The 23,184-nt window shown below is 37.7% G+C and overlaps 1 protein-coding gene across 2 annotated transcripts in view; it reads left to right on the forward strand.

Moving 5' to 3' along the window:
- CHRM3 (cholinergic receptor muscarinic 3) overlaps positions 1–23,184 on the forward strand; it is a 567,088-nt gene that overhangs the window by 236,802 nt on the left and 307,102 nt on the right. The gene's annotated exons all lie outside the window — the stretch shown is intronic.

Here is a 23,184-nt window from a genome sequence, read left to right on the forward strand (position 1 = left end):
CTTGAGAGTCCCTTGGACTGCAAGGAGATCCAACCAGTCCATCCTAAAGGAAATCAGTCCTGGGTGTTCATTGGAAGGACTGATGCTAAAGCTGTAACTCCAGTACTTTGGCCACCTCATGCGAAGAGTGGACTCATTGGAAAAGACCCTGATGCTGGGAGGGATTGGGGGCAGGAGGAGAAGGGGACAAAAGAGGATGAGATGGCTAGATGGCATCACCAACTCAATGGACATGAGTTTGAGTGAACTCCTGGAGTTGATGATGGACAGGGAGGCTTGGCGTGCTGCAATTCATGGGGTCGCAAAGAGTTGGACACGACTGAGCCTCTGAACTGAACTGAACTAGTACATTTTGAAATATTTTATTCATATTTTCTAGGGCTTCCCTGGTGGCTCAGTGGTAAAGAATCTGCCTGCAATGCAGTAGACGTGTGTTCGATCCCTGTTTTGGGAAGATCCCCTGGAGAAGGAAATGGCAACCCCCTCTAGTATTCTTGCCTGGAAAATCCCATGGATAGAGGAGCCTGGCAGGCTACTGTCCATGGGATCGTAAAGTTTGGACACGAATTAGCGAATAAACCACCACCATTGTATATATAATTTCTTCTTAAATGGTTTATTGCTGTCCCATTTCTCATGCCACAGTTACCAAGTTCTTTTAATGTTGTTCCATATATGTAGTATATTAATAAAACCTTATATTAATAGCTTTATAGAGATATAATAATAGCTAACACTTGTCAGGCACTAAGCCCTTTACCTACATTAAACAAATCAGTCCTCACAACAGCCTGGGTATACTATTGTGATCCTGTTTAGAAATGAGAAACTAGTCTCCGAAAGGAAAAATACTTGCCTAAGGCCACAGCTAAGTGGCAGAACTAGGATTCACATCCGTCTGTCCAGTTCCTGTATGCAAACTCTGTGCTTCTGTTAAAAACTTGACACTTCACTTTTAAAAACATGCTCTGGACAATAATTTTTTTATCAGCAGAGTATAAATCATGCCTTAATTTACCCCCTCCTGTTAACCTTTGTACAATAAAATAAATTTCAGTTTTATCTTATTTGCCTTTTTAAGCAATGAATTTGCCTAAATGTATATAATGGAAGGAAAGAAAACAAAGTTTGCTTATTGAGAAAAAAATCTATAAATTCTAACCTTAATTGTTATCCATTATACACTCTTATACTATTTTTTACAGCATAACTTCGAAGAATATAGTATCTCATGACCAGATACTCCATTAAGCCTTGGCTAAATCTAAAGTTTATAAATGAAATTTTTTGCATCAGACAAATTTCAAGGTGGGTTGTAGACAAAATTCTCTAGCATGGCAAATTTGGAAAGATCTACCTGAAACTTACCTGGTGAGCTTCTCTGGTGGCTCAGATGGTAAAGAATCTGACTGCAGTACAGGAGACCAAAGTTCAATACCTGGGTGGGGAAGATCCCCTGGTGAAGGAAATGGCTGTTCCCTCCAGTATTCTTGCCTGGAGAATCCCATGGACCGAGGAACCTGATGGGCTACAGTCCATGGGGTCACAGAGAGTCAGACACAACTGAGCAACTAACACACACACACACCCCCCTAAAACTCATCGTCAATAGGTTATAATTAACAAGTTTATGGTATTGATGTTGATGAAAATGGAGAAAATTTTAATACTATCGAGGATAAAGAATTCTAGGTACAATTTATAAAATTCAAATTTATGTACATTGTGCAAATAGGCTCATTCATAAAATGACTTAACCACTGGGTCATAGAGCTAGGATGGCTCTTATAGCTTTTCTAGTCTGGATCTCTGTTTTTATCATCTCCTCGTGAACCTAGCAGTAAATGTCTTTCTCTGCTTAAAGATATTTAGAAAGGGAAACACCATGTCTTTTTTGATCATAAATCTCAGTATTTTATCTTGTCAAAGGGACAATTTCTGCTGCCCTAACTTTCTTAGAAGGGAGACTCTTAGGAAACATATGTCAGATTTCCAATTTTATATTCATTGATATGTCACAGATATAATCCACAAACCAGTTGGCAGCTGTTGCTTAATTTTTGTTAGGTAATTTTGTTAATTTATAGATAACTGTAAGTGTGAGTTTTTGTGTATTGTATTGCCACTTCCATAAATCAAAAATTCAGTACTTGTTGAGTTTTGCAAAGACCTCTTTATGATTTAAAACTTTTCCTTAAATCAGAAAATATTTTGTTTCTTTTTGTGTAAAACTTGTGCTATCTTTCTCAGATAAGAAAAAAGCAATCAAACCCACAGATAAACAGAAAACCTAGCCTATTCCTCATTGCCTGTCAAACTCACTCTTCATTATGTACTGAGAAATATAAACCCAGAGAGGGTCCTGTTCACCATCCCAAAAGAAATTACTTTTCTTTTCTTTTCTTCTTCTCCATCATTTCCTTTCCCATTCCCTGCAGGATACACCTAAAGGAACGCTGTTGTCTCATACTTTTTTTTTCTGGACCCAATATGAAATTTACTCCCTACTGTGTTTCCTTTTGGGTGATATGGATTCACCAAACAGCAATGTGCAATCGCACAGCAGGGGAAAGTCCCAGGTCTGGAGTCTTATGGTCCAGGTTCAAACCCTTCCCACATCATTTGTGTCATCTTGAGGAAGCTCTCTAACTCTTCCAGACCTTGGCTTTCTCTTCTCACTTACAGGAATGATAATAACAGTATCCTTGACATCAAGTTATCATGAGAAATAGGGGAGGTAATTTATGAAAAATATCTGGAATATGTTAAGTTCTAGATATATACTCTTTTTTTGTTTGTTTGTTTTTGGATATAAACTCAAGATTAGGTTATTGCTACCTAAAACCATTGGCTTCCCGTGGTTCAATGGTAAATAATCTGCCTGCCAACGCAGGAGACGTGGGTTCAACCGCTAGATTGGGAAGATTCCTTGGAGAAGGAAATGGCAACCCACTCTACTATTCTTGCCTAGGAAATCCCATGGACAGAGGAGCCTGGTGGGCTACAGTCCATGGGGTCACAAAGAGCTGGACATGACTTAATGACTAAACAACAACTTAAAACTATATTGTAAAATAGGCAAATGAGATTTGGGGTTTGCTCTGGAATCAAGATTGCTGGGAGAAATATCAATAACCTCAGATATGCAGATGACACCACCCTTATGGCAGAAAGTGAAGAGGAACTCAAAAGCCTCTTGATGAAAGTGAAAGTGGAGAGTGAAAAAGTTGGCTTAAAGCTCAACATTCAGAAAACTAAGATCATGGCATCCGGTGCCATCACTTCATGGCAAATAGATGGGGAAACAGTGGAAACAGTGTCAGACTTTATTTTCTTGGACTCCAAAATCATTGCAGATGGTGACTGCAGCCATGAAATTAAAAGACGCTTACTCCTTGGAAGGAAAGTTATGACCAACCTAGATAGCATATTGAAAAGCAGAGACATTACTTTGCCAACAAAGGTCCGTCTAGTCAAGGCTATGGTTTTTCCAGGGGTCATGTATGGATGTGAGAGTTGGACTGTGAAGAAAGCTGAGCACTGAAGAATTGATGCTTTTGAACTGTGGTATTGGAGAAGACTCTTGAGAGTCCCTTGGACTGCAAGGAGATCCAGCCAGTCCATTCTGAAGGAGATCAGCCCTGGGATTTCTTTGGAAGGACTGATGCTAAAGCTGAAACTCCAGTACTTTAGCCACCTCATGCAAAGAGTTGACTCATTGGAAAAGACTCTGATGCTGGGAGGGATTGGGACAGGAGGAGAAGGGGACGACAGAGGATGAGATGGCTGGATGGCATCACTGACTCGATGGACGTGAGTCTGAGTGAACTCCAGGAATTGGTGATGGACAGGGAGGCCTGGTGTGCTGCGATTAATGGGGTCGCAAAGAGTCGGACACGACTGAGCAACTGAACTGAACTGAACTCGTCATCTTAGTACAACCCTTCCAACACTTCTAGGGTGACTTAAGCAGGAAGTGAAGCAGTGATGTGACATTCACATAGCCTATGATTTTGCTAAGCCAAGTTCAAACTGTACTGACCTCACAAGCAAAGGCTAAAGTTGCACTCCTCTTACAATCTTTTCTGCCTGTTACACATTATTTTTGAGGAGTAACTTATGACTTGGAGAAGAACATGCAATTTCCACTGCTGTGATTTTTTTAAAAATAGAATTAAGACAATGTGCAACCTTATGCATATTTAAATATAGGATTTGTAGTTATAGAAAAATGAGGATCACACAGATTATGTATTTTTAAAATCTCCCAGCCTCAGAATGGCATAATATAACCTATTTCAATCACTGTCAGTCTCATACACGCACACAAAGGCAAAGCCTCAGTAGTTCCAGGGCTCAAAATGAGTAATGTCAGCTGCTAAAAGGTCTGTAAGTACATGAGAAATGAAAACAGACAGACCATAAGGGGAGGAAGAGCCAATGTCTGTCACTGTGTATGTGTGCATCTATATATGTATCTGTCTTTGTCTCTCTCCCTCTGTCAGTCTTTCTCTGTGTATGTTTCTTACTGTCTGTCTCCTTCTGTCTCATGCTATCTCTCTCATTCTGTCTCTTTCTGTCCTACACATGTGTACAGATACACATATTAATGACTCTGATTATTCAGAAATGTGATATCATGACAGCAATAATCAAGAAAGATAGGGACTTCCCTGGTGGTCCAGTGGTTAAGACTCCACCTTCCAATTCAGGGCATGTGGGTTTGATCTCTGGTCAGGGAACTAAGATCTCATATGCCTCAAAAAATTTAGTCACTCAGTCGTGTCTGACTCTTTGCAACCTCATGGACTGTAGACCACCAGGCTCTTCTGCCCATGGGGATTCTCCAGGCAAGAATACTGGAGTGGGTAGCCATTTTCTTCCCCAGGGGATCTTCCTGACCTGGGGATCAAACCCGGGTCTCCTGCATTGCAGGCAGAGCCCTTACTGTCTGAGCCACCCACGGAAGTCCATATGCCTCGGGGGGTGGCCAATAATTAAAGAAAGATGCAGCATTTTATGTAAGTGAAATGGGTAAGAATAGGGAAGTGAAGTATCCCTTTATCTGGCCGGTGCTTTTTTCAAGATCAAGTTTTATATCTCAAACTGACTAGTTACACGTCAAAAACTAATCTCTCATGAGTCTGACTTACGAAGCAATGCACAAGCAGGGGAAGTGGCCACTTATCTGAAAACAGTTTTGCAACCATATAGATCCCTTGCAACTGTTTAGTTGTAAAGGATGAAATCAAAACATCAATTAGATAATATTCTTTGAATAAACAAGCAAAAGAACAATGTTAGGTATGACATTTTTGACGCAATAAAAATCTGTGTTTAAAGATTCATCATGTTATGTATATGGGATAGTGACTGTCAGTCATGCTAGGAAGATATGGAAAGAATTGCTATAATTTTAATGCTTATTCACAGAACAGGCTTATACTAGGCCCAGGAAATATAAATCTTTAATTAAGTTCCACATCCTTTTTAACCTGTACCTCAGATTTCCCGTAATTCTTACCACTCCTGTAGGTTATCACAATGCAACCTGTTACCTCATCCAACAAAATTTGTATCCTCTCAGTATACCTCTGTGATTAAAGGAAAACAGTGTGCTGTAAAAAAAAAAAAAAGTTTATTTGGCTGTATCAAGTCTTAGTTGTTGCACTGGAATCTTTGATCTTCGTTGCAGTGTGAGAACACTTAGTTGTGGCATATGGGTTCTAGTTCCCTGACCAGGGATTGAACCCAGGCCTTCTTCATTGGAAGCATGACATTTTAGCCACTGGACCACCACAGAAGTCCCAACAGTGTGCTTTAATACATACAAAGGTGAAATATTTCATGGGTTATAGCAATATTTACATTTAAAGTATTTTTGAATCCCTAAATGAGTGCCTGATTGCCAGAAATTTAGGTAATCTTTTTCAAAGCAATGAATGTTTCAAACACAGCAGAATTAATGTATTGTAAAAAGCAAGATGGAATACAAGGTTTTATATTCAAATAAAAATGTTCTACCATTAGTTTGAAAAGTATTCACTTCTTTCTAATCTCAAGATGGGAAAAGTCAATATTTATTTTTAAGTGTTTTTAATTATTTGGTTGACTATAAATAAGTTATTACTGCTGGTTTTTAACAACAAATAGAGGTTTTGTTTGTTTGTTTTTAATTGTAATGTAATTGGCTTACAATGCTGTGTTAGTTTCAGGTGTACAGCAAAGAGGTTCATTTACACATATATATGAATGGATAAAGATGAGCTATATATAATGGAGTAATACTCAGCCATAAAAAAGAATGAAATAATGCCATCTGCAGCAACATGGATGGACCTAGAGGTTATTATATTAAATGACATCAGACAGAGAAAGATATCATACAATATTGCTTATGTGTAAAATCTAAACTATGACACAAATGAACTTATTCTCAAAATAGAAATAACTGATGGACATAGAAAACAAACTTATGATTAGCAAGTACAGTTTTGTTAGAGTCTTATTTTTTTTTTTTATCTTGCCCATGACTTTGGCGAGAGTGATCCCAGAAAAATGGCTGTAACTAGCATGAGACCATTTCTGTGAAATCCAGATGGACCTTTCTAAGGGAAGACAGGGACCCCTCCATGCTGTCAGCCATCAGCCAGAAATAAGCTCCTCCCCTGGCCCAGACCTGGGGTGCCCTCCAGATGGAAGAAGTGATACTTCCTTCTAATGGACTCTAATCCAAAAAAAAAAAAAGAAAGGATCACTATGCTGTACAACTGAAACTAACACACTATTTTAAATCAACTATACTTCAATTAAAATAAATAAGAACTCTTAGCTTCTCTAGCCTTAGCACTGTAGGCATCCTTTGGACTACTTCTGTTTCATGAAGACCAGGGTAAATCCTTGCTTATTAGAAGGCATTGGTTGTTCAATTACAAACACAGCCCAGGAGAAAATGTAACTTCAATGGATATGTTCAGGATTTTAATCTGGGTACTCACAAATGAACTAAGGAGAGTCAAATGTCTTACGTGGAAAAAAAGAATGATACTACATGAATAATACAGATAGCTTCCTTACCATATCGCCTATTCCCTCATATAATGGACAGCATCCTTGTGTTCCTACTTTGGGCCCAAACTGAGGGTAATCCTTTAACAGTGTATGCAGAAAACATTTCTTTCCCTAAACTCTGGGAAACCAGGATCCTTCTTACATGTCAGTTTATGATGAGATGTTGGAATCCACATACAACTCTTGAAAATGATATCTAAATCACAGTCCAGACTCTTCCTTCATTTCCTTTATCTTCCCCTCCAGGAAACAATTTAATCCCTTCATTTACATGTTTGTGCTTCTGTGTGTCTTCTTGTAAAAGTTTAAAAGTATGTTGTATACCTGTGGCGGATTCATTTTGATATTTGGCAAATCTAATACAGTTATGTTAAGTTTAAAAATAAAATAAAATTAAAAAAAAAAAAAAAACGAATGCTCACTGTGAAATTTTGAAAATAAGAGAAGGTATACACATACATACACCCCCACACAAAAGTATAAAAATACACCATCATTTAGTTCCCAAGTTACAACCACTGTGAACATTTTGATCTGCAAGTTGGACTGTATGAAATCGCTGAAAAGTGACTGTTTTGGACTTGCTTAATCAGCAAATTCATTTGGTTAAACCTAAATTTTCTTTGTTTTCTTAAAGATTACTCTGTGTTTGTGCGTATAAGGTTGTGGACCCATTGTCCAGACCACATTATATCTAGGTTGTTGTTTTTTGTTTTTTGTTTTTTTTTAGATTGAGGGCAGGAGGAGAAGGGTGTGACAAGATGAAATGGTTGGATGGCATCACCAACTCAATGGACATGAGTTTGAGCAAACTCCAGGTGATAGTGAAGGGCAGGGAAGCCTGGCATGCTGCAGTCCATGGGGTCGCAGAGAGTCAGACATGACTGAGCAACTGAACAACAGCAAATATAGAGTACTTTTTGCCATTCAACTGATTTTTAAAAATATAATTTTTAAATGAGATTTTCCTTTAAGGAGCTCCTTTATCAGTGTATTTGCTTTGGAGGTTGGGGGTCCTAGGCTCCAGGAGGACTGTTATCTGCAGTATGTGGTAAGCATTTACCAACCAAAAGCATTGCTTAAGCTAGTAGGAAAGAAAAGCTATTAATTTGGGATATTTGAGCATTTTCTAAAAGGTATTTAACAAGAAAAACTCCAGGGAAACCAGTTAAATATGTTATTTACACCACCAACAGTATTATATTTCCTTAGAACAGCTGTACTATAGGAATTGCCAAAATTGTAATTCATCATATCAAAATTGACCTTTCCAAATATTTAAGAGATTGGAATTTTAGCTAAATACAGATTCAGGAGCTCATTTGATTTTAAAGAGTATATCTAAGAATGTCATGGTTTCATTTCAAATTGTGGTATTTAAAAATATATATTTCTAAATATTATTATTGAATTTTTTTCTACCCCAGATCTATTCATTTTTGTTTTGCAATGTAGCATGCACTATTCCCTTTTCAGAAAGATAAATTTATTTTTCATGATGTTTTGAAGTCTATGAGTTTTGAGAGAAATACTTATCTAGACTTGAGCAAATTCATTTTCCAGCTAGGCTAGACACTGAAGAATAGATCTTTTTTTTTTTTTTTCCCTGTTCTGAAGTAGAAAAGGATCCTGAGCTGTTTGTGCTATACAGCATTTACTCTGGTTCCCCTCAGAAAACCTCACTTGGCCAAACAAGATGGGGAAAAACTAGAGTCAGGATGTATCTACCTTGAGGAGATTCAAATGCAAGGCTCAGTTTTAACATTACTAACTAATCCTGTTGTAAAATAATGATAACATAGTATTTAAGCCAATATTTCCCAGATTTATCTGAGCATCAGATATCTTCCTAGAATCTTGTGGAGCTCCTGGGATCGGGTGAAGTCTAAAAAATGTCATAAACACCTATAAAGAGTCCTTTGATTGCTTGATTTTGCCTTCTTGAAACAGTGTCATCTTGGTCACTTATTAAAATCCAGATAGTTAAGATGGCTCTCTACTATAATGCCAGCAAGGGTTACTTTTTATAAAAATGGTAAAGTGTTGTGTCAAAATTTGTCTCTATAATATATTTAAATATCAATATTTTTAATAAGCATAGTATACAACACTGCCCTGGAGGAGGGCATAGCAATCCACTTCTTCCTGCCTGGAGAATCCCATGGACAGAGGAGCCTGGTCAGCTACAATCCATGGGGTCACAAAGAGTCAGACACGACTGAAGCGACTTAGCTCACACGCACGCATACAGCACTGCAAATGATATAGAGTTCTAATGTTAATTTCCATTGTATTCCAGATGCACACACACATACCAATTATAGATAAAATGACTGTGTTAATGGTCACTGAGGTTCCTTTTATATCTGGATTGAATGACTTGTGACAGTCCCCTTTATGTCCCTATACTCTTACTGTTTCATGACAGTATCCCTGACTGCCCTGCTTTCTTGTATCTTCTAGAAGCATTTATAAATCTTCTCAGTTTCTACCTGCAGTTGTTAAGTTTGTTACTTGCTTGTTTGTTTTAATCACCGGTATTCCCAAGGAGTCTGACTTAGCTGAAGTTCTCTTTGAGAAGTGCCCGCAGTTAAGAGTTGACCAGGCAGGGCCTCATTATTTGCTCTGGTCTTGGCTCTGTGTCTATTTTGGCAGCAGTGTGGACTTCAGGGCGTATTTGGGGCACAGAATCCTTACCTACAATCTTGTGGAAGAGACAGACCAGTGAATAAGTGAATAGGAATAACTTTTAACTACAGGGAGTTTGGGAGTCTCCGAAGCACCTAACATCCCAAAAAGGGAATATGGAGAAGAAAGAAGCTGAGAGACGCCAGCAGGGAGGGCATCAGGTGTGGAGCATCCTGTCTGACTTGGACAAGAACTCAGACTTAAATAGAATAGGGGTTTTGTTTTCAAGTTATTTTTCCAGTTTGAAAAATAAATATAGCCATGTTATCATTTAGCTGTAGTGTTTCCTTTCTCTTTTTATAAGGTGCAGTTATTTTTATCATTCCTTTGCAATAAGTTGATGGCTTTAACTTTAGGCTCTGAATGAGAAGACCAAGGCACTGAATGAAGCAACTGCCCAGAGTCCAGGTTAACTTTTGCTGAAGACCCGAAATGGAAACTTCCTGAGTCCTGAAATGAAAAGTGAAAACTGGGAAAAAAGGAAAAACATTATTCTCTAAACAAGCAAGTTCTAGACATAAAGAAAGATATGCCTTTATTATTATTTATTTTATTTTTTAAAAACATATCCACCTTAGATGCTTTAAACTAAGCTAATATAATTACTAATTTATTCATCATCTAATCAATCCCAAACTTTAATTGATGAGTTTGGCTGTGTCATTACCAGGAAGAGATGTTGGATTGCAAATTTGCTAGTGATCCTTTAAGGTGTTTCTCTGATTCCTGATGGAAACACTGCAAAGAATGTGTTGTTCTGTACTTAGTCACTCAGCCATCTCCAACTCTTTCCAACCCCATGGGCTGTAACCCACCAGGCTCATCTGCCCCTGGGGGTTCTCCAAGCAAGAATACTGGAGTGGGTTTCCATGTCCTCCTCCAGGGGATCTTCCCAACCTAGGGACTGAACCCAGGTCTCCTACATTGCAAATGGTTTCTTTACCATCTGAGCCACTGGAGAAGCCCAAGAATACTGGAGTGGGTAGCCTATTCCTTCTCCAGGGGAGCTTCCTGACCCAGGAATCGAAGCAGGGTCTCCAAAGAATATCAATTTATAAATCTAAACTCCAGGTATATTTTTCCTTTTAAAATTGGATCCATGATACAAAGGGGGTCAGGGGAAGGTGGGATGAATTGGGAGATTGGAACTGATATATACACACTGCTGCTGCTGCTGCTAAGTTGCTTCAGTCGTGTCCAACTCTGTGTGACCCCATAGACAGCAGCCCACCAGGCTCCCCCATCCCTGGGATTCTCCAGGCAAGAACACTGGAGTGGGTTGCCCTTTCCTTCTCCAATACATGAAAGTGAAAAGTGAAAGTGAAGTCGCTCAGTCATGTCCGACTCTTAGCGATGAACTGCAGCCTACCAAGCTCCTCCATCCATGGGATTTTCCAGGCAAGAGTACTGGAGTGGGGTGCCATTGCCTTCTCCCATATACACACTACTATGTATAAAATAGATAACTAGTGAGAACATATTGTATAGCACAGGAAAATCGACTCAATATTCTGTGATGACCTAAATGGGAAGGAAGTCTAAAAAAGAGTATGTGTGTGTGTGTGTACAGCAAAAACAAACACATTTTAAAGCAACTATACTCCAATAAACATTAATTTTTAAAAATTAAAATAAAGATAACAATAATAGTATTCAAAAAAATAAGTAAAATTGGATCCTTAAAATACTAGAAACACTATAATTTGACCATTCTCTATAACATTGTTTTGATCAAAACTACAAAATACTCCTTCCTGGTTTTCTTATTCATATTATGATTAACTTCAGAAAGAGAGAGAGATACAATGCAGTCCCCTATATTGGGTCTGCTGAAATGTTACCTTCAAAAAAAAAAAAATGTGGTTAACATTTCCAAGCAGCTAAACCCAATCATGTCTGGCTAAAGAATAGTATTTTACAGATACTGTATTGTTTATGTAATTAAGGAACTCAAGACTGGACCTCTTCCTTTGTTGTGGATTGTTTGAACCTTTCAAGAATACAGGAAACCCTTTGTTGGGTTAAACATTTTTAAAACTTATGGTTTTGTGGGGAAAATAATAGCAGTGACTTTTAAATCAGATTTTTTTTTTTTCACTGTAGAGCATCTTACTGAAAGGAACGTTTATCATTTTCACTTCTTACAACACCACCTTTAAAAATCCTTTCTCCAAATAGTAGTTAATTATTGTTTTCCTGAAATATATTTTTCCAAGGATTATTTCCATTTCCCCAGGTAGCACTAGTGGTAAAGAATTCAACTGCCAGTGCAGGAGCCATAAGAGACACGTGTTTGATCCCTGAGTGGGGAAGATCCCCTGGAAAAAGAAATGGCAACCCAGTCCAGTATTCTTGCCTGGAGAATCCCATGGACAGAGAGGCCTGGCAGGCTACACTCCATGGGGTCACAAAGAGTCGGACACAACTGAAGTGCCTCAGCACATATGTCCATTTTATGACTCAGCTCTGGAACATTGGCCAAGGATTGTTTCCACTCTGCCCTTGGTACAAGACTGCCCCTGAGAACCTACAGATAATAAAGAGATTTTGCTGAGAATACTGTTTTTCTTTCCAAAAATCAGATAGACTTATTGATTGATCAATAGAGATAATGTACAATTATGATGAGGAAAGTGGGAAACAAAATTGTTAAATCTTTTTGATAAGTCACTAACATTATCTACTAAAATAAATGTGATGACCCTAGGACCTATAAATTCTAGTTTTAACTATATAACTACAAAAATTAACATACATGTACAGAGACAAGAGGATTATAATTGCTAAATTGTTTATAATTAAAAAAGTGATTCTAATCCCATAAACATAAATGGATTAAATAAATTGTGGTATATCCATGTTGAAATGGATTCATTAGTTCTTACAATGCATGTTTTAGAATTCAAAGCTAAAAACCATATGATTATCTCAATAGATGCAGAGAAAGCCTTTGAAAAAATTCAACATCCATTTATGATAAAAACCCTCCAGAAAGCAGGAATAGAAAGAACATACCTCAACATAATAAAAGCCATATATGATATACATGATAAACCCACAGCAAACATTATCCTTAATGGTGAAAAATTGAAAGCATTTCCCCTAAAGTCAGGAACAAGACAAGGGTGCCCACTCTCACCACTACTATTCAACATAGTTTTGGAAGTTTCAGTCACAGCAATCAGAAAAGAAAAAGAAATAAAAGAAATCCAGATTGGGAAAGAAGAAGTAAAACTCTCACTGTTTGCAGATGACATGATCCTCTACATAGAAAACCCTAAAGACTCCACCAGAAAATTACTAGAGCTAATTAATGAATATAGTAAAGTTGCAGGATATAAAATTAACTCACAGAAATCCCTTGTATTCCTATAAACTAACAATGAGAAAACAGAAAGAGAAATTAAGGAAACAATTCCATTCACCATTGTGATGAAAATAATAAAATACTTAGGAATAAATCTACCTAAAGAAACAAAAGACCTATATATAGAAAACTATAAAACACTGATGAAAGAAATCAAAGATGACACAAATAGATGGAGAAATATACCATGTTCATGGATCAGAAGAATCAATACAGTGAAAATGAGTATACTACCCAAAGCAATCTATAGATTAAATGCAATCCCTATCAAGCTGCCAACGGTATTTTTCAGAGAACTAGAACAAATAATTTCACAATTTCTATGGAAATACAAAAACCTCAAATAGCCAAAGCAATCTTGAGAAAGAAGAACGGAACTGGAGGAATCAACCTATCTGACTTCAGACTATTCTACAAAGCTACAGTCATCAAGAGAGTATGGTACTGGCACAAAGACAGAAATATAGATCAATGAAACAAAACAGAAAGCCCAGAGATAAATCCACGCACCTATGGACATCTTATCTTTGACAAAGAAGGCAAGAATATACAATGGAGAAAAGACAATCTCTTTAACAAGTGGTACTGGGAAAACTGGTCAACCACATGTAAAAGAATGAAACTAGAACACTTTCTAACACCATACACAAAGATAAACTCAAAATGGATTAAAGATCTAAATGTAAGAACAGAAACTATAAAACTCCTAGAGGAAAATGTAGGCAAAACACTCTCTGACATAAATCATAGTAGGATCCTCTATGACCCACTTCCCAGAGTATGGAAATAAAAGCAAAAATAAATGGGAGCTAATTAAACTTAATGGCTTCTGCACAACAAAGGAAACTATAAGCAAGGTGAAAAGACAGCCTTCAGAATGGGAGAAAATAATAGCAAACAAAATAACTGACAAAGAATTAATCTCAAAAATATACAAGCAACTCCTGCTGCTCAATTCCAGAAAAATAAACGACCTAATCAAAAAATGGGCCAAAGAACTAAACAGTCATTTCTCCAAAGACAGCATACAGATGGCTAACAAACACATGAAAAGATGCTCAACATCATTATCAGATATATGCAAATTAAAACCACAATGAGGTACCATTTCACACCAGTCAGAATGGCTGCTATTAAAAAGTCTCCAAATAATAAATGCTAGAGAGGGTGTGGAGAAAGGGGAACCCTCTTACACTGTTGGTGGGAATGCAAACAAGTACAGCCATTATGGAGTACAGTGTGGAGATTCCTTAAAAAACTGGAAATAGACCTCCCATATGACCCAGCAATCCCATTACTGGTCATACACACCAAGGAAACCCTAAATGAAAGAGACACATGTACCGCAGTGTTCATCACAGAACTGTTTACAATAGCTAGAACATGGAAGCAATCTAGATGTCCATTGGCAGACGAATAGATAAGAAAGCTGTGGTACTATACACAATGGAGTATTACTCAGCCATTAAAGAGAATGCATTTGAATCAGCCCTAATGAGGTTGATGAAACTGGAGCCTATTATACAGAGTGAAGTAAGTCAGAAAGAAAAACACCAATATAGTATATTAATGCACATATATGGAATTTAGAAAGATGGTAATGATGGCCCTATATGCGAGACAGCAAAAGAGACACAGATGTAAAGAACAGACTTTTAAAAAGCATGTGTTAGATCCACTGGGATGGATGAGGAAGTTGTGCTGCATTGTTTACTGAGAAGGGAATATGCATTATAATACAGTGACAGAAGAACAGTAAAGGAAATGGTAATTTTGAATGAAAAGAGAAAATACATGAAATGATAAACATCAAATTTAACATTTAAGGGACTGAATTTGGGAGTGAGAATGAGAGGAAATAAAATCATTTTTTCCTTTTATGTAACTTGAGTATTGTTTCATTTGTTAAATGAGCTTTATTACTTAGAAAGAAACTATTTTATTATGTATTATTATACAGGGATAGTCATTTAATTCTGTTTCTAAGTTGCTAGGCAGCCTAGAATTCAGGCTGACAGAGATTGAACTGTAAGAACAAAAAAATTAATGACAGAACCAGGTTGAGCAAAACAGCTTCCTTCTCCTTAGTATTCTTCCCAGTCTGTTAACATAGGTACTTTAGCATTAGAAATAAGTTGATCTCTAAGCTTATCCACAAATGCATATATCAACTCATACATAACTGTGTCTCCACTATGAATAAAAAGGTAAAAATTAATAATTTCTCTGAATAAAAGAAAAAATGTAAGTTTTTAACCTATGGCTTTTCTTCCTACCTCATTTCTACCAGTTATACACATTAACTACTTTTTGATCACCCTATCTTACCAATTTAATATTGTGGTGAATCATATGCAATAAATAACCTTCATTCTTTGAATTAAAGATATAATAGTTCCTACACAATATCCAGTGATATGAGTTGCCTTCAAATTAATTGTATTATGAAAGGAGCTACGGTTTTGGAATGTCCTCATTTGATTTTTATCTTTATACTGAAAGGTGTTAGTTAGCAAAGAGGGATATTTCTCTTTTGGCATCACACATGTTTTACTCAAAGGTCATATTTCATTTTAAATTCACCACTTGGAAACCAAGGACAAAATTCAGAAATGGTAGGACTTGGGCTAAGTGATTCTTTAATTCTTTTCAGCTTAAACATTCTATAAATTTATGAGTTTTAAGGAAAGGTAGAAGCCAAAACTACAGATAAAGCTCAACATAATCTGTAGGCTTTTGTTCACTGTAGAATTGAATATAACATTGGGAGTGTACTAGTCTAGGGTTGGTATAACAAAATACCAGACTAGGTAGCTTAAACTACACACATTTCTTCTTTCCTAGTTCTGGAGCCTGATGGGTCAAGAGCAACGTGCCATCAGAGTCAGTTTCGGGGAGGCCTCTGTCCTTGGCTTGCAGACAGTGCCTTGTCAGTGCGTCCTGTGGCCTTTTTTGTATGGATGGGGTTTGGGGTGGGAGGGGAAGGGAGAGCACATGTTCTCAAGTGCACTCAGCTACTTCTTACAAGGACACCATTCTTGTTGAATTACAGCCGCAACCTTAAGATCCTGTTTAAATCACATTGGGACTTATAGCTTTAACCTATTACTTTGAGGAAGACACAATTCAGTCCATAACAGGGAGGAAAATAGGCCTGGGATACTATAGGATACTAGAGTTGTATATGTTTCATTTTATGCTAAGTTTCTGCTTTCTAAGTTTTCACTCCATCTTTTAGTAAAAGCAGTAAATTTAAGTGACATTTAACTGCCTTTTCCAGCCAGCAGTCATAATCTTTAAAGTCTAATTTTATAAAGGCATGCATTATTTTGTTAAATTGTTAAAATGTCTTTAACATTTTATGCATAATATATGCATATATCTTTCTAAAGAGTTATGTTTAAAAATATGTCTTTTAAAAACTTTTCCTTTTAAAACAGCTTTAGTGCAGAAAGAACTGTTTAAATCTCAGATGTTAGAAGTCATCAGTTTCTATTATTTACCTGCCACTATAGAAGTATTAGTTGGTTGCTAATACTTTTTTCTGGTTTATAAAAAAATCAAAATATAAAAGAACACAGAAATCACATCTAATTACAGAAAGAACCAACCAACAAACATTAATATTATTGGTGAAATTCCTTTTAGTCACTCTTCTATGTCCACAGAACAAAAAGTGAAATTACAAAGTTAGAGTAATACTCTTCACCCTGTTTTGTGTATCAAGTTGAATTCAGCCTCCAACTTTTATCTCAGCAGTATGAGATTAGGTTTGCTGAAATTGGATTGACAAGTGGTCCTTTTCTACAAATGAGGGTAACATTTTCTTCTCCCATTAAGACTCTCTGCCAATACTGAAATGGAAAACAATACTTTCCACTTAATTGTCATTTGATACTGCCTTGAATTTCTTGAACTCTTGGTGTAATGAGACTTTATAAGAGTCTCAGTATCCACTCCTGTAGGCCTCAGGCTCAGGGACTTGTAAGAATTTAAAGCTATCACCTTGCAAGTCTCAGGCCTACCCAGTCTCTGTGCATTAAATGGGACTCATTCCTCTGTTAGTGGCTTCTGGGAGAACACTCAAGAGATCTGGAGTAGGTCTTGGCAAGAGACAGTCTTTAGTTTAACTTCTTCAGGTCCTGTTTTGCTCTCCTCATTCTTAAATGTAGATGCCACCTACCCCCACCCCAGCACACCTCCTCCAAAGGTAAGAGATTTAATCATCTGACCTGCTACACTATTAACCAGTCCACTTACCCCAGAATACTGAATTTTGCCCATGTTTCCAATCACTGTCTGAGGGCTTATCAGCTTATATGAGCCAACAAGTTGGCTACCATCTTGATAACAAATATGGAACCTACCCAGAAGACTTCTGATACTGTGCTCTCCATCAGCCCAACCTAGCGCAGTGGCCATTCTTCTGGGTTTGTAGTGTCTCCTCAGACATTTGTCAGCTGAAAACAATGCACTGTCTAAAAGCTGAGAATTATGTTTTGGTGGGCAGACATACTGAGGACTTCAGCCCAGGAGACAGCCACTGTTGGACTGCTCTGAAGAGGTAACGGAGGAGTCAGGATACAAAGGCGTTTTTGGAAAGTAACTCGATACTCAGAACATCAAATGATTATAGTTAATTAAAGAGAAATACACATCTCTAGTTAATGAAATTAGCACTCTTCTATGTATAGGAAGTTGCAAGAGTCTGAGCTTATTAAAACCATTCCTTTGATATGCACTGTAACTATTTCACACTAGTGTTCTGCTTTTCTTCTTCCTGAATCCCCTCAGGTTACACTGTTAAGGGGCAGCTGAAGTGGCTGATGGCCTGATGGCCACAACATCCTTTGTTTTCTAATGTGGCAGGAACAGTCTTCATTCACAAGCTTCAGTCAAGGGTGACACAGCACTCATTGATTTAAAAAAAAAAAAAAAAAAACAAACTGCCAAAGTGAGTGCTTTTCTTTCTCTGCAATGCCATTCTCATTTGCTGTCTCCCCTTCCACAGTGTTGTGCTGCCTGGAATACCCAGGTAGAGCCTGTTTTAGAGCACTTGATATCCACCAAAAACTCTTGTGCTGCTGTAATGCCCATTAATCAAAACAGCTAAACCTCTTTTCACAATCCTTGGAGAGAATAATAGGCCAATGGAACCTCTACCATTCAAACCAGGAGTTGTGTTAATAAGTAAACATGAATTTACTTGGATGACTAAAATAAGGATGGACAAAGGCGAAGGAATGTAGATGGCAAAGGATGACTCAGCACCAAGTTTTTGTCTCAATCTCTGTAGAGCTGTGGTTCTACACAGAGCAAGCGAACAGATATCTGTTTCTTTATCTATAAAATGCAAGTAACAATAGGGCTGTGAAGATGAAATGATTGGATGTATGTCAAGGCCTTGGAATAGCACCTGGAATATGGCAATCATTCAGTAAATATTTGTTGTTGCTGTTCTTGTTAGTATTGATTCTATTGTTAAGTGGAATTTAAAATGGAAAAGATCCAAGCTTTTGTATATCAATTTTACCTGTTTCTTATTGGCCAACTTGGAGACAGTTATTTGATCCCTGAACCTCCTCTGCAAATGGGAAACATAACAAGTCTGGTGCACAAGAAACAACTTCTTCTCTTAACCTCTTTCCCCTGCTGTTATTTTTGTTTTCCTTCAGTTACAGAGGAATGAATAATTTTACTCATAAGAACTGTTGCATCTTTTCATTAGTCCTCTCTCTCTCTGGATGTGATGGGCTGGCTAAAGTGAGAAGGGCTCTGAAGGAAACAAATCAGAATACAAATCTGAATGAACAACGATATTTAGTGAATGCTGTTTTTTCATGAATACAGAATGCAAACCAGACCTAGCATAATATCTACATTTTGAAACTATATTTATCCTATTCCCATGAAACAAATTGTTAGGCTCAGTTTTGTCAAAGCACTTGTTATTTGGTCTTCAAACAAAGATATTGTGAAATTAAGTGGGGAAATATTCTAGGTCTTCTCTGAGAGTTTCGGCTCTAATTTCATCCAAATTCTAGAAGTTAATTAGCTAAGCTTATTTGTTTCAAAACTGTGAGCAGGTATAATGCTGTCCAAATTAGAGGGCTACAGATTCATTTATCATCCACTTAGATTGCAAAATATCCATTAAAATGCTTTGCATCTTCCTAGGTATAAGAGAATATACACATTCAAAATAATTAGAAAATAGGGAAATCTGATTTTTGAAAAACTTTTAAGGAAAAGGAACAACTCAAATTATATTAAGCCTCCAAAACTACTACCTCGTTGAGTGGTCTTTTCAGAGTCTGTGTTCAAGAAACACCTGATAAGCTGATAGAAAGAAACTGATACTTTAAAGATACTATCAAAATAGCCTACCATTCTCTATATACATCCTAAATCAAGGTCATGTTTTGTTGACCTATTAAAAGAGCCTGACACCCGGTCTTCCATAATTATTATTCTGTCTCTTTCTTTGTTTTCCAAATTATTTAGCTCACTGCATAATTACAACGACAGTCTCTGGAATCACCAATCATATTTTGATTATGAAACCTTTTAAGCCATGTTTGCTGGCATTCGAAAGAGCCTGTCATTTATACTAAGAGATTTGAAGCTTATTCCTTCATGAATGTCATATACAATTAATTTGCAATAGAGTGAATGTGAAGTTCAGTGAAAGTGAAAGTGAAGTGAAAGCCAGTTCCCTTGCTGGTTTTCAAAATGAATACTTTGCTGAATCTAATACTAGAGAAACTTAGATAAATTTCAGGGTGTTCAATCTTATTTATTGTTCTCTGGTTCATTTAGCACAGAAGGTCTTTTTATTAGCAGGTACCTTAGTGATTGAATGATGTTTGTTTCTTTTGGTTATTAATCATGCAACTTAATTTTTATTATTGAGAGATATGTATTTACATACTTTAAATGATGTGAATCTCAATATGTAGGCGTGTTGGGACCCCTAATTGTAAATTAGGCAAGTGTGTTCTGGATATTTATTAGTTTTAATGATAAAACCCATATAACAAAGACTTACTCAGAAACTACTGTATGCAAGACACTTAGTAAGTTACTATAAGACTGGCCCATGCCTCAGTGGAACTCACAGAGTACTTGCCTTTTGGCCCATTAGATTCAAAGAAGAATCTATGGTGAAATATGAATTCCAGGCTCACTGGTATGTCCCGTACAGCAGAAAAATGTCTGTTTTCAGAGGAAAGACAGAAGCAGTATTAAAGAGGCCTCCATATTCCTTGATTATACTTTCTTTATTTTAGACTCATGGATTGCATTTTTGGCAGCAAGATTGGTTTTCCTTGTTTGAAGACTTACCCATCACTTCCTCTAGTAGGAATGAGCATGTTACTATACTACTGAATTTTCTCATGAAGTTCCCATTGTAGAGATACTGTTTCCTAAAGAGATGCCAGAATCTAAATAGAGCAGAGCTGTTAGTGGGAAAGATAGCCTGGACTCAAGTGACCTCTGCTCACTGACTCACTAGCCTCAGTCTCCCCATAGATAAAGTGAATGGGTCTCATTAAAGATTAGCTTCTACCATTGCTTTCCTTAAGACACGTTCCTCTGATTGGGGCTCCCAAGAGAAGAGCAATCTAAGAGGCCTCCCTTGGGTCAGGTGCCCTCCTTTTGCCGAAAGTAGGAGAGGGTCCTTTGATGGATAGTTTCAGCACTGGGAGCCATAGCAGAGGGAGAGGCCCTAGAGGGGGAGGGATGCTGAGCTGGCAAAGTGGCTGATGTTCTTTAAAATAGTGCTTCTCAAACTATGAAGGACCAATGGCTTTTTTTCTTTTCTTTCTCCCCAGTCCTTTGCAAATTGATACTTTTTTTAAAAAGACATGTAAGATATAAACCTATCTCTAAATTATCAATCAAGCTTTCCTCCATCTCTTGGATTATCCTGTTGCACAGCCTCAGAAGAGCTTCTCTCATCCTTGCTGAGGAAATCCCTCTACACATGCCCCTAGAATCCCTCTACTTCTCACCTTGCAGCCTCTTCTCATCCTCTGGTCATCTGACTTAACCTTCACCTCTCAGGAAACTGCAAGGTCCTCCTTTTAAAAATCCAATAATATCTTGTCAGGTTTCGTCCTCAAGTTCTCCTCTGGTGCTTACTATTCCTTCCGGATGGATGCTGTATCCTCAAGGACATCCCTCACAAGAACGCATTTCCCTCCTTCTCCTCTCGTGAAACTTGATGCCTTTTTCTTTCTCTCGGCCAACTTTCTAAGAGAGATGCTTTTCTAAGATTCAGGGCCCAATTCTTAGGCTCTGTGCTCTTTAAAATTATGAATACCAGTGTCCAAAATGGGGTTATGGGATTTTCTTTCAGATTTGATTATATCCCAAGATATTTGCAAACAGTATATCTGATAAGGGACTGAAATCCAAAATATGTTTTAAAAACTCATACCACTAAATGTCAAAAAAAAGTAATCTGAAATCTGATTAGGAAATGGACAGAAGACCTGAAGAGACATTTTTCCAAAGATATACAGGTAGCCACCTAGCACATGAAAAGATGCTCAGCATGACTAGTTATCAGGTAAATATGCAAATCAAAACTACAGTGATTCACTTCCCTGTTGGTCCAGTGGTTAAGAATCTACCTTGCAATGCAGAGGCCACCAGTTCAATCCCTGGTCTGAGAAGATCCCCCATGCCGTGGGACAACAAAGTCTGTATGTCACAACTACTGAGCCCATGCCCTGGAGCCTGCAAGCTGCAGCTACCGAGCCCATGTGCCACAGCTACTGAAGCCTGTGCACTCTAGAGCCTATGTTCTGCAACAAGAGAAGCCACTGCAATGAGAAGTCTGTGTGTGTGCTGTACTAGAGAGTAGCCCCCACTCACCACAGCTAGAGAGAGCCCACACACAGCATCAAAGACCCAGTGCAGTCAAAAGTAAGTAAATAGTCCACATTAAAAAAAAAAACAAAACAAAACTATGATACAACCTAATGCCTGTCAGAGTAGCTGTTATCAAAAAGACAGGAAATAACAAGTGTTGGCAAGAATGAGTAGAAAAAGGAACCCTAGTACCCTGTTGCTTGGAATATAAATTGCAGCCACTATGGAAAACAATATGGAGGTTCCTCAAAAAATTAAAAATAGAACTATCAGATGATCCAGCAATTGCACTTTTGGATATTTATCCAGAGAAAATAAAAACACTAATTTTAAAAGATATATGTACCCCTATTATTTGCAGTATCCAAAATATAGATGCAATTGAACTGTGTATTGATAAATGAGTGGATAAAGAAGATGCAGTATTCTGGAATGTTAACCATAAAAAGAATGAAATCTTGTCATTTGTAACAACATGTGTAGACCCAGAGGGTATTATGGAGAAGGAAATGGCAACCCACTCCAGTGTTCTTGCCTGGAGAATCCCAGGGACGGGGGAGCCTGGTGGGCTGTCATCTCTGGGGTCGCACAGAGTCGGACACGACTGAAGCGACTTAGCAGCAGCAGCAGCAGCAGCAGAGGGTATTATGCTAAGGGAAATAAGCCAGAGGGAATAAAATAAATACCATATGATTTCACTTATATGTGGAGTATAAAAAGCAAGTAAATGGACAAAATAAAATAGACTCATAGATACAGAAGACAAATTGATGGCTACAAGAGGGGAGAGAGATGGAAAAACAGATGAAATAAGTAAAGGAGATTAAGAGTTTAAAAATTCCAATTGTAAAATAATCAGTCACATTGATACAATGCACAGCATAGGGAATACAACCAATAATATTGTAACAACTTTGTACCATGACAGATGGTTCATTTCAGTTCACTTCAGTCGCTCAGTCCTGTCAGACTCTTTGCCACCCCATGGACAGCAGCACGCCAGGCCTCCCTGTCCATCACCAACTCCCGGAGTTCACTCAGACTCATGTCCATTGAGTCGGTGATGCCATCCAGCCATCTCATCCTCTGTTCCCTTCTCCTCCCACCTTCAATCTTTCCCAGCATCAGGCTCTTTTCCAATGAGTCAGTTCTTTGCATCAGGTGGCCAAAGTATTGGA

The sequence above is a fragment of the Bubalus kerabau genome, chromosome 1 (assembly GCF_029407905.1).
Source record: "Bubalus kerabau isolate K-KA32 ecotype Philippines breed swamp buffalo chromosome 1, PCC_UOA_SB_1v2, whole genome shotgun sequence".
NCBI classification, from domain to species: Eukaryota; Metazoa; Chordata; class Mammalia; order Artiodactyla; family Bovidae; genus Bubalus; species Bubalus kerabau.